We start from the raw sequence: 16,614 nt of genomic DNA on the forward strand, positions 1-16,614 counted from the left end.
TTCTATCATGTATTGACTCAGGGGGTTGAATACTTATCTAATCAAGATATATTTGTTTTATTTTTCATTAACTTTTCACAAATGTAAAATAATTTCTTCCACTTTGACACCTAGTCAAAACTAGGGGCGGCAGGGTAACCTAGTGGTTAGAGTGCTGGACTAGTTGCAAGCTCAAACCCCCGAGCTGACAAGGTACAAATCTGTCCTTCTGCCCCTGAACAGGCAGTTAACCCACTGTTCCTAGGCTGTCATTGTAAATAAGAATTTGTTCTTAACTGACTTGCTTAGTTAAATAAAGGTAAAAATATATATATTTTGTGTAAATCTTTGACAAAAAAATGACATTTAAATCCATTTTATTCCCGCTTTGTAACACAACTAAATATTAAGTAAGTATTTAGTTAGTATTTAACTAAGTATTTAATTAGTACTACTGATATAAACTCTATAGAGAAATAATGAATACTACTACTGACAATGCTATATATCATACCACCACTGTTGATGTAACAAATTATAAGATTATAATGATCTGATAGTTCAACTTACCAGACTGGAGCACGATTGAGGTTGTTTTGTATTGATCAGCTTCAGGACTTGTGTTTGCAGCTTTTCTGCAAAGGTCTACTTATACCTGGTCAGACATCTGACTAATACAAGCCCACACAACCACACACATTGTTCCCACACAGAAGTACCAGATCCTACGGTCACACGGTCACAGGCTCTCAGGTTGTGTGAGTAACTGGTAATGACGTCACAGTTCCAGCGATTTCTCAGTGATACGATTTAATGTAAAAAGTTTGTGAAAGAACCAACCCACTGGTTGAATAAATGTTGTTTCCACGTCATTTCAATGAAATTAGGTTGAACCAGCGTGGAATGGATGTTGAATTGACGTCTGTGCCCATTGGGAAGTATCCTAATATGAATGGAATAGAAAATATTGTCTATTGAACACTTCATAGGGGGCAAATCAGCACCTCCTTCTCATGCGGCAGCTGAGAGTACCCCCCCAGTGGGGTACCAAGGTAGGTGGTGACCTCAAAACAGGAGCAGGAGTTCCAAGGTATTTAAGGTATTTAGAGGTGATTTGCTTGTCTAAAGAGCTGTCCAAATCACATTGTAGTATTTCAGACACCATAGAAAGCCTCTGGTTCCTCGGGAAGGTTTGGAAATGCTTCATGTTCTTGTTCAGAATTCCTAAGGCCTTGGTCAGAAGGTACAGGGAATGGTACTTAAATATTGTGTTGTTGCTCTTATTTTGAGTACGAGTGGCTTCGTTGAATGACTTGTAAATGTTGGATGTTGCATTCACACACAGCTGGATTGTCAGGGAATACTTTTTAGTTCAGTTCTGGTTTGTAATGTAATGTCAATGTAAAATGCACATATAATCAACAGTGTAATGTTTGGATTCAGTCTAGTCAGGTGACCTGTTGTGTCCTCACCTTTAGTTTGGTCATTGTTCCATAGTCTCCCAACTGTTCCCTTTTAAGTGCTACCATGGTTATGCATATATCTTCTGCAAGAAACACTTCAATTAAGCCCTATCCATATAGGTAAATTCCCATGAGTGTAAGTGGTTAATGGTATTACATTTTTTTTTAAATATTTCATAAAATATTTCACATTTGGTCAAATGTGGAATGATACCAGTCATCCGTCAATCATGATCTCTTTCCCCACTAACAGGTATCTTTTTCTAGTATTTTCCCACTCAGAACCCACACTAAAGTTTGAGGCCCTCTTGAAGGTGTGACACAGTCATCATCAGACTGAGTTTAGTGTAAACACCAACCACAACACAAACAACCTGACAAAGATAAATGTCATTAAGTTAGCCAGATGTAACTATGCAGGTGTCAGTATTGCTGTAATAGACATTTATGATCATGTCCATCTCTTAGAGATATTGTGTTTTATAGTAGTGGTTGGTACTGCCACAAAAAAAAGTTTCCCAGTTGCATCTGGGAAACTAAATGACATGTATCTTTGTCAGGTTGTTTGTGTTGTGGTTTGCACCATACTCAGTCTGATGATGACTCTGTCACACCCTCAAGAGGGCCTCAAACGTTAGCGTGGGTTTTGAGTGGTCAAGTCACTCTGAACTTCAGTGCTCACTAATGTGTAGACAACTTCACGTCAGTCTTTTTTTTGTGGCAGTACCAAGTATCCTAATTTGAATAGAACAGGACAGAATAGAATAAAATAGAACATCTTTATTGTCCATTAACATATTTTATGAATATATCCCATTTGGTAAACATGGATTGATAAAAATAATTGTATGCTTATGGATGTGTAGCTAGCTACAGTATGTAGTCGATCTGTGTATGGACCTTGGTATGAACATTAGTTCAGAACCTATCTATGAACCTCAGCTATCATAGTTGTTGTATTGACTTCAAGTCTGAAAGGCATTAATGAAGCCTATGGATTGAGTAGAATATAATGACATTTATGTTCCAAGGATGAAAGTCCTATATTCATGTAGTGTAGTTATTACCACTCATGAGATCCCCACATTGTAGCCTGTACATTGAACATATTCACTGATCATGTACTCATCCTTGGAAAATAAAGGTGCGGTTCAGATATGAATCTCTGTGAGACATTATTTTTCAGTCATATTCAATACCAGATGTATCAAACTCCATTATTTGAATGATGCTGTGTCTGCAACAATGTATTACAATTATACACTTCAATAGTTTTTACCACTCCTGCTCCTGGGACATCAATGATTACACATTGTAACTATACAATAGACTATAAACATGTAAAGGCTGATTTGTAATTCATATATACAGCAATACACCTATGCTTATCCAACTCCCTTCATCTACAGTCATCTGAGGACACAGGATAGTATTCCAATGAGATACTTAATTTCCACCAGTGGAGAATGTGTACCGCTTTATTCAAATGTCATGATACAGGTGTTATAAATAGATAATACATGCATTATAAATATTATAATTGTAATAGTATGTTCTAAATACAAGTTCAATCTGTACTTCAATGCACATATGGTGTTTATTACAACAAAGAGGAAGAAAGAGGAGGTAGAGGTGTAGAAGACAGAAAAGGTAAAACAGAGGAACAGGGAAGACAGCATATGATTAATGAATTACAGTGTTACACTAATATTCTATCAGTTCATCACAATTACAAAGTGTCTCTAGCGGTGTCTCCTAACCAGCCTTGGGCTCCAAGTCGGCCCGAAGGTTATCTTAAGAGTGGGTGAGGTGGCAATGACGGGACTGGCTTCCTCTCTCACATCAAAACATACCTGCTGACGAGAGACAGATAGATAGAGAGAGAGAGCATGATTAAGCTTAGTTGTTTTTTATTCTAACACGGTCACCATAATCATCTGGAGGTGAAATACAAAACTCACCTTGGATCATTAACTCTGGGACTACTACATCTCTATCTGTATGTCAATGTAAAGCATATCTTTAATAATACTTCCTGCATAATATAGGGATAATATCCCTTATAACAAATCATGATAACATTGGATAGATAGATACATGTGCACGTGTAGCATGTGACAATAGCAGGGTCATATCAAGGATAGCATCACAAATGAATACATAAATACCACTTGAGGTTTGATGATAACTTGATCATTTGAATCAGCTGCCCACTGCACTGAGGCTAGGTAACACGGTCACCACCAATAAATCCATGATTATCGAAAACTTCAACAAGCATTTCTCAACGGCCGGCCATGCCTTCCTCCTGGCTACTCCAACCTCGGCCAACAACCTCGCCCCGCCCCCCCCGCAGCTACTCGCCCAAGCCTCTCCAGCTTCTCCTTTACCCAAATCCAGATAGCAGATGTTCTGAAAGAGCTGCAAAACCTGGACCCGTACAAATCAGCTGGGCTTGACAATCTGGACCCTCTATTTCTGAAACTATCCGCCGCCATTGTCGCAACCCCTATTACCAGCCTGTTCAACCTCTCTTTCATATCGTCTGAGATCCCCAAGGATTGGAAAGCTGCCGCAGTCATCCCCCTCTTAAAAGGGGGAGACACCCTGGACCCAAACTGTTACAGACCTATATCCATCCTGCCCTGCCTATCTAAGGTCTTCGAAAGCCAAGTCAACAAACAGGTCACTGACCATCTCGAATCCCACCGTACCTTCTCCGATGTGCAATCTGGTTTCCGAGCCGGTCAAGGGGGCACCTCAGCCACGCTCAAGGTATTAAACGATATCATAACCGCCATCGATAAAAGACAGTACTGTGCAGCCGTCTTCATCGACCTTGCCAAGGCTTTCGACTCTGTCAATCACCATATTCTTATCGGCAGACTCAGTAGCCTCGGTTTTTCTGATGACTGCCTTGCCTGGTTCACCAACTACTTTGCAGACAGAGTTCAGTGTGTCAAATCGAAGGGCATGCTGTCCGGTCCTCTGGCAGTCTCTATGGGGGTGCCACAGGGTTCAATTCTCGGGCCGACTCTTTTCTCTGTATATATCAATGATGTTGCTCTTGCTGCGGGCGATTCCCTGATCCACCTCTACGCAGACGACACCATTCTGTATACTTCCGGGCCCGTCCTTGGACACTGTGCTATCTAACCTCCAAACGAGCTTCAATGCCATACAACACTCCTTCCGTGGTCTCCAACTGCTCTTAAACGCTAATAAAACCAAATGCATGCTTTTCAACCGTTCGCTGCCTGCACCCGCACGCCCGACTAGCATCACCACCCTGGATGGTTCCGACCTAGAATATGTGGACATCTATAAGTACCTAGGTGTCTGGCTAGACTGTAAACTCTCCTTCCAGACTCATATCAAACATCTCCAATCTAAAATAAAATCTAGAGTCGGCTTTTTATTCCGCAACAAAGCCTCCTTCACTCACATCGCCAAACTGACTATCCTACCGATCCTCGACTTCGGCGATGTCATCTACAAAATAGCTTCCAACACTCTACTCAGCAAACTGGATGCAGTTTATCACAGTGCCATCCGTTTTGTTACTAAAGCACCTTATACCACCCACCACTGCGACCTGTATGCTCTAGTCGGCTGGCCCTCGCTACATGTTCGTCGCCAGACCCACTGGCTCCAGTTCATCTACAAGTCCATGCTAGGTAAAGCTCTGCCTTATCTCAGTTCACTGGTTACGATGGCAACACCCACCCGTAGCACGCGCTCCAGCAGGTGTATCTCACTGATCATCCCTAAAGCCAACACCTCATTTGGCCGCCTTTCGTTCCAGTTCTCTGCTGCCTGTGACTGGAACGAATTGCAAAAATCGCTGAAGTTGGAGACTTTTATCTCCCTCACCAATTTCAAACATCTGCTATAGGAGCAGCTAACCTATCGCTGCAGCTGTACATAGTCTATCGGTAAATAGCCCACCCAATTTTACCTACCTCATCCCCATACTGTTTTTATTTATGTACTTTTCTGCTCTTTTGCACACCAATATCTCTACCTGTTCATGACCATCTGATCATTTATCACTCCAGTGTTAATCTGCAAAATTGTAATTATTCGCCTACCTCCTCATGCCTTTTGCACACAATGTATATAGACTCTCTTTTTTTCTACTGTGTTGTTGATTTGTTAATTGTTTACTCCATGTGTAACTCTGTGTTGTCTGTTCACACTGCTATGCTTTATCTTGGCCAGGTCGCAGTTGCAAATGAGAACTTGTTCTCAACTAGCCTACCTGGTTAAATAAAGGTGAAATAAAATTAAATTTAAAAAGTGCTAAGGCAAAAACCAAAAAATAGACTACACAAAAGTACTTGATCTATCCAAAATAGCCTACTCTCTCACTTTGACAGCTGGGCCTGTTATCCTTTCACCCTCCTCCAAAAAATCCAAATGTTTGCCATTATCAAGAGTGGCACTGGGGCTAAAACAATATCCATTGTGTTGGAGGACTGCACCTAAAATGGCTGGAGACTCATAACTAATCGAAGAGCATGTATTTATATGTCCTGACCAAAAGAGGAGGAGTGAGTGGTAGGGTTCAATTGACGTTGGAGCACAGCAATATTCTCAGAAGACATGGGGCATGGGATGTCAGGAACAATGACCCCATTGTCACAGTGTATCCAGATTCCAGGTTATCCTCCTGATAAAGCAGGTACTCCAGATGCTGAATCTGAAATGCTCAAAATAAACAAATCTGTATTAGTGATGATATATTTGGCAGCAACAGGGGCTTGATAGTCCAGTGAAAATGGCTGAGTGTTTATGTGGTGTAAATCTGTAGTAAGCATGTGAAAAACATGTGCATAAGACAAGTACCAAACACCTTTATAGAAGAAGTGCAAGCAGATGAGCAAATGTGGCTATATACAGTAGAATACATTATATAGTGAATCCTGCAAAATGGCACATGTAAATCAAGGAAAAAACACACTACCCTCCCAAAAGCAGAATAAAATGTTAGACAACCCACCAGTCCCCCCCCCCCCTCCACACACAAACATTTCTAACTGTTCCTAACAGGTATCTTTTGTGATCTTTCACCCCTCAGAAACCCCCTGCTAACAAGTTTGAGGCCCTCTTGAAGGTGTGAGACAGACAGTCATCAGGTTGAGTTTGGTGTAAACCACAACACACAAATAACCTAACAAAGATAAGATAAATGTAATTTAGTTCCCAATGTAACTTTGCATGTGCCATTACTGTATTAGATATTCATTATCATGTCCATCTTTTAGGTAAACACATTGTTTATATTAGTGTCAAAGACACTGTTTAGTGTCAAAGTGGATAGACGGTAGGTTGTATGATTGTTCACTGCCTCCCTGTGACTTCTGTTTTCTCTGTTAGTCAACACATGGCTGCTGAAAGGGTTCTTGATAACTGGGCCCCGCCCCCCATCTAACCCCTGTCATAACATTATCCGTGTTCCAGGTTGAGTTTCATTGCAAACACCTACCAGACCTCAAAACTCTTGGATAGGTGTTTAACATAGTTTAGGGTTAGGATAAGGGTTAAAGTTAGGGTTATGGCTATTGTTAGTTAGTAGATAGTTAGTTGAAATGTTACTGAAGCCTCGGTTCCATTTGCACTTTGAAGCCAGACACAGAGCCATGTATTTAGCTTGCTAATGTTATCGCTACATAACAGACTAGCTAGCTTTATTCCTACCTTGCTAGCCATGGCATTGGCTATATGATGTAGCTAGCTAGCTAGCTTTCAATACGACCTGGCCAGTTAAAAATTCCTGCTCTCTCGTTAGCTCAATCACAAATAAATGAATGATCCAGCTATGATGCTAATTCATGCCATGTCTGACTACAACAGTGTTGCTTGTCCATGTGCAAGCTAACAGCAACAAGCTAATACGAGCTAGCTAAACGTGGTATCAGCATCCAGCAGTGATCATCTGGTGGTTGCATGGTAACAACGTCACCAGCACAATTTTTAATCGAGCTGGCACCAGTTGTGAAACTGGGCTGCACTGGCCCGGGTTTCCCTCGACCCAGCTCCAATTAGAGAATTCCATTCAAGCCAGCTCGAATTTGACCCTAATTTGGCCCTAAGGGGCACCCGAGTGGCGCAGTGGTCTAAGACACTGCATCTCAGTGCAAGAGACATTAAAGGCCAGTGGAAATCGATGGACTATAACGGAAAAAGAGTTACAAAATGATATTACACAGAGATTACAATGTTTACAGATTTTTTTTTGCACTTTTCACAATGATTTTTCACAACACTATGTCTGATACCACTGTTGTTGTAACATTTTATCAGATTATAATAATCTGATTGTTGAATTCACCAGACTGTAGTACAATAGATGTTGTTTTGTATTGTTCAGTTTCAGGACTTTTGTGTTGCAGACTGAAAATACCTCTACTTATACCTGGTCAGTTTTCTGACTTTACAAGCAGACATACAGTTGAAGTCAAAAGTTTACATACACTTAGGTCATTAAAACTAGTTTTTCAACCACTCCACAAATTTCTCATTAACAAACTATAGTTTTGGCAAGTCGGTTAGGACATCTACTTTGTGTATGACAAGTAATTTTCCTGCAATTGTTTACTGACAGATTATTTAACTTATAATTCACTGTATCACCATGTCAGTGGTTCAGAAGTTTACATACACTAAGTTGACTGTGCCTTTAAACAGCTTGGAAAATTCCTGAAAATTATGTCATGGCTTTAGAAGCTTCTGATAGGCTAATTGACATCATTTGAGTCAATTGGAGGTGTATCTCTGGATGTATTTCAAGGCCAACCTTCAAACTCAGTGCCTCTTTGCTTGACATCATGTGAAAATCAAAAGAAATCAGCCAAGACTTCAGATTTTTTTTTGTAGACCTCCAGACTACGGTTTGCAACTGCACATGGGAACAAATATCATACTTTTTGGAGACATGCCCTCTGATCTGATGAAACAAAAATTGAACTGTTTGGCTTGCAAGCCGAAGAACACCATCCCAACCATGAAGCATGTGGATGGCAGCATCATGTTGTGGGACTGGTGCACTTCACAAAATAGATGGCATCATGAGGAAGGGAAATTATGTGGATATATTGAAGCAACATCTCAAGACATCAGTTAAAGTTAAAGCTTGGTCGCAAATAGGTCTTCCAAATGGACAATGACCCCAAGCATACTTCCAAAGTTGTGGCAAAATGGCTTAAGGACAACAAAGTCAAGATATTGGAGTGGCCATCACAAATCCCTGACCTCAAACCTATAGAAAATGTATGGGCAGAACTGAAAAAGTGTGTGTGAGCAAGGAGGCCTACAAACCTGACTAAGTTACACCAGCTCTGTCAGGAGGAACGGGCAAAATTCACCCAACTTATTGTGGGAAGCTTGTGGAAGGCTACCCGAAATGTTTGACCCAAGTTAAACAATTTATAGGCAATGCTACCAAATACTAATTGAGTGCATGTAAACTTCTGACCCACTGGGAATGTGATGAAAGAAAGAAAATATGAAATAAATAATTATCTCTACTATTATTCTGACATTTCACATTCTTAAAATAAAGTCATGATCCTAACTGACCTAAAACAGGGAATTTTACTAGGATTGAATGTCAGAAATTGTGCAAAACTGAGTTTAAATGTATTTGGCTATGGTGTATGTAAACTTCCGACATCAACTGTAACTACAAATCCTGTTCCCACACTGAAGCACCAAGCGAATACGTGCACAAAGTCATGCAGATCTTCATGTCTGCAAATGTACACATGCATGAGGATGTGCACAGCTCTACCTTGGTTCACCACAGGCCCATTTTCAACTAAAAGTGATGCTGCTGAGAAAGAGTTAACGTTCCCCCTTTCTGTCTTTCTCACGCTCTTCTCAACCCCTAGTCAAACACCTCAATGTGTGGTCAGTCAGTTGTCATGGTCACCGTCTCTGAGGTTGTGTGACTGGGAATGACGTCACTGGATGAGTTCTACTATTTCTCAACAACAGGTTTTATTTAAAAATGTTGTGGCAGAACCAAGTATCATCATTTTAATAGAATAAAATAGAAAATCTTAATTGTCAATTAAAATATGTCGTAAAATATATAATATTTGGTATATGTGGAACAGTGGAGGCTGCTGAAGGGAGTACCATGTGTTTGATGTATTTGAATCCCTTCCCCTGATTCCGCTCCAGTCATTACTACAAGCCCGTTCTCCCCAACTAAGGTGCCACCAACCTCCTGTGATATGGAAGGATACCAGTCATCAGTCAGTCACCAAGGGGGACTTCACTCATGACTTCTGACTGCTGTTTAGATCTTTCCTAGCCTGAGTCCCAGATCTGTTTGTACTGTCTTGCTAACTTGAGGTGTCATAAAAAAGATTCACCCCCCTCTGCAATGTAAAAAATATTTTCACATAACCTTCCCCTTGTCCTGTCCAAAAATGTGCAGACACTCCCTACTATTAAAATCTACTCAGAAAAATGTATTACGACGATTAATAACAATACATGTAGCAAACCTGTGCTTATAAACGTGGATATCAACTTTACCACAGTGGATGCCACGCAGGGTTAACGGGCCAGAAGGTTGAGGGTTCGCCGACCACAACAGACGAGCCAGCTCTCTCTGCCTGTTTTATTACACTATGATAAGGGCCGGCTTCAGATAATGATGAGATAAGATATATGCAACACATTTTCCACCAATCAATAAGCAACGCATAACTGCATACCGATTACTGACTTTGAGTGCTTATCTCCATTGTTTGTGTCATAATTAACCCTCCCTACTCAGTATTAAAGTCTTGGCTTGACAATCTCCCAATGTATTTACATTTGTTGGTGTAATAGAATGGCCGGTGTGCAGTTTGGATGCTGGAATTATATTAGAGGGGAGTGGATGAGCGTGTGCAGGTAGCCTACAGGAGACTTTTAAAGTCTGGCCTGCTGCTGTGCCTTTCTAGAATCGGTCAGAGTAGACCCACAACTGATCCAAATGGAATGAAACATTCAAATTACAGGGCTTATTATTACATTTTTACTGCAGTCTACAGCCTAGAGTAGAACAATAATGCAATTATTCATTGGTTTTTGGTCTCGTAGGCTAGTGTAGGTAGGAATATTGTATTGTCCCTAAGCAAGATCAATAGGGGAGCTGCATGTGTCTTCACTGTTCTTTCATGCGCAATGATGCACCTGGCCTCTCCAGTGCCTGTCAGCAATTCCTATTTGTTGTTGTGGATTTATACTAAGCATTGATGCAGCTTTGAATGCTTTTATGTGTGGTATGATTTCTAGTTAGCCTACAGCAGATCTGGACAAATGATCCACCTACCACTATTGCCACTATGAATGGTGGATAGAGGGCAGGATAGACAGTTGACTGGTAGACTATATTGACCTGTGGTATAATAAGCTTGCGGAAAAGCATAGTGCATAAGACAAGTACCATTCACCTTGATAGCAGAAGTGCATGCAAGCAGATGAGGACATGTGGTTATATACCGTAGTGTTAGGTTCAACATTTTCAGAGTAAATAACTCACGATTAACCAAGTTTAATTCTTCCCAAAGGGTTGTTACAGCTGTAATTCAGATAAAAAACATTTCACACAAGCACTGATATTTAACCCTTTCTCCTAGGTTGAGTCTCCTCCTCCACAACTGAACATCCAGACAGAACCTTAGTTATATCTGTTCTTCCTCACTTCATCTGACCTGACCTCTACCCCAAAGTGCTCACTCCTTCCCAACTCAAGGCTGTCAGGGTGATTGATACCAGACTGTGTCTCCTCTCCTCCCAGAGTATCCTTGATGGCTAACAATAACATATCCTGACACTGTAAACGTTATACATTACCCTCTCTGCCTTAGTGACATTGTTAGTTTCCAAGTTTAGCCCGAATCCAACTGTAGAATACATTAAATAGTAAAACCTGCCAAATGGTCAATGTAAATCAGGGAAGAACATGCCCCTGTGCCCGGAAAACCCTGCACTACCCTCCCAAATGCAAAACAAATTTGACAACCCACCCCTATTTTGGACAATTTCTAACTGTTCCTAACAGGTATCTTTTGTGATCTTTCCCCCCTCAGAAACCCCCTGCTAACAAGTTTGAGGCACTCTTGAAGGTGTGAGACAGACAGTCATCAGGTTGAGTTTGGTGTAAACCACAACACACAAATAACCTAACAAAGATAAGATAAATGTCATTTAGTTACCAATATGTAACTTTGCATGTGCCATTACTGTAAAATACATTCATTATCATGTCCATCTCCTATATAAAAAACATTGTTTTATATTAGTGTCAAAGCAACCATTTAGTATCAAAGTGGATAGATAGTATGTTGTATGATTGTTCACTGTGGTCTCTGTTAGTCAACACAGGTTTTGACAGGTTTTATTTAAAAATGTTGCTGAACGGGTTCTTTCTAACTGAGCCCCACCCCCTCTCTCCTCACACCCCGTCATAACATTGGTGTCACGTTCTGACCTTAGTTCCTTTGTTTTTTCTTTGTTTTAGTGAGTTGGGGTGGGTAGTTTATGTTGGTTTTTCTATGTTGGTTTTTGAGTTTGGCCTGGTATGGTTCTCAATCAGAGGCATGTGTCGTTAGTTGTCTCTGATTGAGAATCATACTTAGGTAGCCTTTTTCCACCTGTGATTCATGGGTGTTTATTTTCAGTGTTTGTGTGTCTGCACCAGACAGATCTGTTTTGGATGTTTCTTTGTTGTTTGTTATTCAGTGTTCAGTTTTTTCATGAAATAAGATGAACACTTACCACGCTGCGCTTTGGTCCTCACCTTCTTCCCACGACAGCTGTTACAATTGGCCGTGTTTCAGGTTGACTACGTTGCAAACACCTGCCAGGCCTCCCAACTCTTGGATAGGGTTAGGGTCAGTAGATATAGTTAATTGAAATGTTACTGAAGCCCCGTTTCCATTGACACTTTGAAGTCAACCCAGGTAGGGCCTTGGTCGGCTAGCTCGAATTGCATTTTCACTGCCTTCAGAAATGTGAAGGTATGTCATGTTGCTAAGTAGCCAATATGTGACTGTGCAGCTGGTTTAGGTAATGTTGCTAGCTAGCAAGATGTTGAAGAATTGTATTCAAACTCACCATGCTGTAACTAAAGTTGACCCATACTCCTGCCAGTGCCAGCCAGACTCAGAGCCATGTATTTAGCTTGCTAGCATTAGCTAGCTAAACGGTTAGCATCATCGCTAGCATAACAGACTAGCTAGCTAGCTTAATTCCTACCTTGCTTGCCATGGTATTGGCTATTTGCTAGCTAGCTAGCTAGCCAAGCCAACAAAACAACAGGTTTTATATGATGTAGCTAGCTTTCAATATGACCTGGCCAGCTAAAATTCCTGTTAGCTAATTAAACAATAAATGAATGATCCAGCTATGATGGTAATTCATGTAATGTCTGACTACAGCAGTGTTGCTTGTCCATGTGCTAGCTAACAGCAACAAGCCCAGACGAGCTAGCTAAATGTGGTCTCAGCATCCAGCAGTGATCAGCTGGTGGTTGCATAGTAACGGTGTCACCAGCCCGAATTCTAATAGAGCTGGCACCAGTTGTTAAACTGGGCTGCACTGGACCGTGTTTCCCTTGACCCAGCTCGAGTTTGAAAATTCCTTTCGAACCACCTCAAAATGGAGCTTGATCGAGTATCTTTTTTAGAATTTCACCTTTATTTAACCAGGTAGGCCAGTTGAGAACAAGTTCACATTTACAATTTGCAGTGTGACAAGACAAGACTATACAAAAAAAGTGTTACCAAATGAAATCACAGAGAGATTACAAGGTTTCCGGGATTTTTCGTACTTTGCACAATTATTTTGCGCTATGAAAATGTTGCACTATATATGATACCACCACTGTTGTTGTAACATCTTATCAGACTATAATGATCTGATAGTTGAATTTAGAGCATGATATAGGTTGTTTTCTGTTGTTCAGCTTAAGATCTACTTACACCTGATCAGACTTTAAAAGCAGACATAACCACAAACCATGTTCCCACACTGAAGCACAAAGATAATACGTGCACAAAGTCATGCAGATTCTCATGTTTCAAGGTAAGACCCAGATGCAGACCATGTTGAATTAACAACAGTTGAATAATCCAGCAGGGGCAGGCAAAAGACAGGTCAAGGACAGGCAGGGGTCAATAATCCAGATAGGTGGGGCCAATGTACCCTGATGGCAGGCAGGCGCAGGGTCAGGGTAGGCAGAGGTCAGTTATCCAGATACGTGGGGCAAAGGTACAGGACAGCAGGCAGGCTCAGGGTCAGGGCAGGCAGAAAAGGTCAAATCAGGAAAACTAGAGATCAGGAACAATCAAGAGACAGGAACAGAGGGGAAAATGCTGGTAGGCTTGATGAAACAAAACGAACTGGCAATAGACAAACAGAGAACACAGGTATAAATACACAGGGGATAATGGGAAAATTGGGTGACACATGGAGGCGGGTGGAGACAAGCGCAAATACAGGTGTGACAGTATCCCCCCTCTAGCGGCGCCACCTGGCGTCCTACCTGGGCACATATCTGTTTGACCAGGTTGTCGGCGTTGGAAATCCGCGATGAGGCCTTGGTCCAGGATGTCCCTGGCGGGGACCCAGCACCTCTCCCCCAGGCCATAACCCTCCCAGTCAACCAGGTACTGCAAACCCTTGCCCCGAGGTCAAACTTTCAGGAGACTCCTCACCGTGTATGCTGGTTGGCTTTCGATGAGATGGGGGAGAGTGGTGGGTCTGGAAACAGGAGACAAAGGGCTGTGAGACATGGGTTTAACTCTGGACACATGAAAGGTGGGGTGTCTATGAAGGGTACGGGGCAACAGAAGACGAACAGCAGAGGGGCTAACAGCGAAGGGTGTATCGGAGGTATTTCACCCACACAACCTGCTGGCTCCAGGTTGTGGGGTTGGCGGAGCCCAGGCAGTGCAAAGTAGTCCCGAGATCCTGGTTGGCTCGCTCTGACAGGCCATTGAAACTGGGGTGGAGAACGCCTTCCAGAACCAGGATGAGAACTGAGGCCCCCGTGAGAAACTCCCGATTCCCCACATCGTACATCGTAGATCCTCCCCGTGGCGTTGAGGCAGTGGGAGAAGAAGGCGCAGGGATTCAGCTTAAGGTCCAGGGAAGAACGTTGGGTCAGGACAGCCCCCACTTTGACATCTGAAGCATTGGCCTACACCACGAACTGAAGGGAAGGGTCAGGATGAACCAAGATAGGAGCAGTGGTGAAGTGGTGTTTGAGGTCCTAGAACGCTCGGTCAGCAGCAAAGAACCATGTGAATGGAACCTTGGTAGAGGTGAATGCAGACAGGATGGAAGCCAGGGTGCTGTAACCCCGGATAAAGCAGTGATAAAAGTTGACATACCCCAGGAAACATTGTAGCTGCATGCTGGATGTAGGCTGAGGCCAATCCACCACTGCTCTCACAATGCCGGGATCCATCTGGACACTCCCAGGAGAGAGGATGTAACCCAGATAGTGGAGCGATGGAACTCGCACTTCTTCGCCTTCACAAACAGCTGCTTCTCCAGAAGGCGTTGAAGAACCAGCCAGATGTGGAGTACGTGTTTTCAGGGGGGAGTGGGAGAAGACGAGGATGTCATTAACTTCTTGCGTCGAGCAATCCCGTATCTGGGAGCGTAATCATAGCCTCAAGCTCATTACCATAACGCAACGTTAACTATTCATGAAAATCGCAAATGAAATGAAAGAAATATATTCACTCACAAGCTTAGCCTTTTGTTAACAACACTGTCATCTCAGATTTTCAAAATATGCTTTTCAACCATAGCTACACAAGCATTTGTGTAAGAGTATTGATAGCTAGCATAGCATTAAGCCTAGCATTCAGCAGGCAACATTTTCACTGAAACAAGAAAAGCATTCAAATAAAATCATTTACCTTTGAAGAACTTCGGATGTTTTCAATGAGGAGACTCTCAGTTAGATAGCAAATGTTCAGTTTTTCCAAAAAGATTACTTGTGTAGGAGAAATCGCTCCACTTTGTTCATCACATTTGGCTAAGAAAACCCCCCAGAAAATTCAGTCATTACAACGCCGAACTGTTTTCCAAATTAACTCCATAATATCGACAAAAACATGGCAAACGCTGTTTAGAATCAATCCTCAAGGTGTTTTTCACATATCTAATCGATGATAAATCATTCGTGGCAGTTGGGTTTCTCCTTGGAAGCAAATGGAAAAATACACGCAGCTGGAGATTACGCAATAATTGCGACAGAGGACACCAATCGAGCACCTGGTAGATGTAGTGTAAAATGGTCAATCTTCCAATGATATGCCTACAAATACGTCACAATACTGCAGACACCTTGGGGAAACGACAGAAAGTGTAAGCTCATTCCTGGCGCATTCACAGCCATATAAGGAGACATTGGAACACAGCACCTTCAAAATCTGGGGCATTTCCTGTTTGAAATTGAATCTTGGTTTCTCCTGTGGCATCAGTTCTGTAGCAGTCACAGATAATATCTTTGCAGTTTTGGAAACGTCAGAGTGTTTTCTTTCCAAAGCTGTCAATTATATGCATAGTCGAGCATCTTTTTGTGACAAAATATCTTGTTTAAAACGGGAACGTTTTTTTATCCAAAAATTAAAAGAGCGCCCCCTATATCGAAGAAGTTAATGTAGACGAAGACAAACCGGTCCAACATGTCGCGCAGAACATCATTTACCAGAGCCTGTAACATAGCAAGGGCGTTGGTGAGGCCAAAAGGCATGACCAGATACTCGTAGTGGCCACTGGTCATATAAATTCTGCAGAAATGTAGGTCTCCATAGTCTTGCTTTCAGGTCCCGACAGAGAGTACAAACATCCATGGGGTGGCATGATGCTAGGGAGAAGGCCAATCCCGCAGTCATAGGATCAGTGCGGCTGAAGCAAAGTGGCCCGGGTCTTGCTGAACACCTCCCTGAAGGTCATGGTACTCCGTGTGGATGGCAGAGAGTTTCGGGGCATCTTCCGGGCCCCAGGAAGACGTCCCGGTGCAGGTTGTTCTGACTTCAGACAATGGGTGTAGCAGAACGGACCATGATGGCACCCATAGACCAGTTGATGAGAGATTGTGTCGCCGGAGCCAGGAGATTCCCAAAACCACGGGAATCTGAGGAGACTTGAT

This window comes from Oncorhynchus kisutch, unplaced genomic scaffold, assembly GCF_002021735.2.
Source record: "Oncorhynchus kisutch isolate 150728-3 unplaced genomic scaffold, Okis_V2 Okis07a-Okis12b_hom, whole genome shotgun sequence".
In the NCBI taxonomy this organism is placed as follows: domain Eukaryota; kingdom Metazoa; phylum Chordata; class Actinopteri; order Salmoniformes; family Salmonidae; genus Oncorhynchus; species Oncorhynchus kisutch.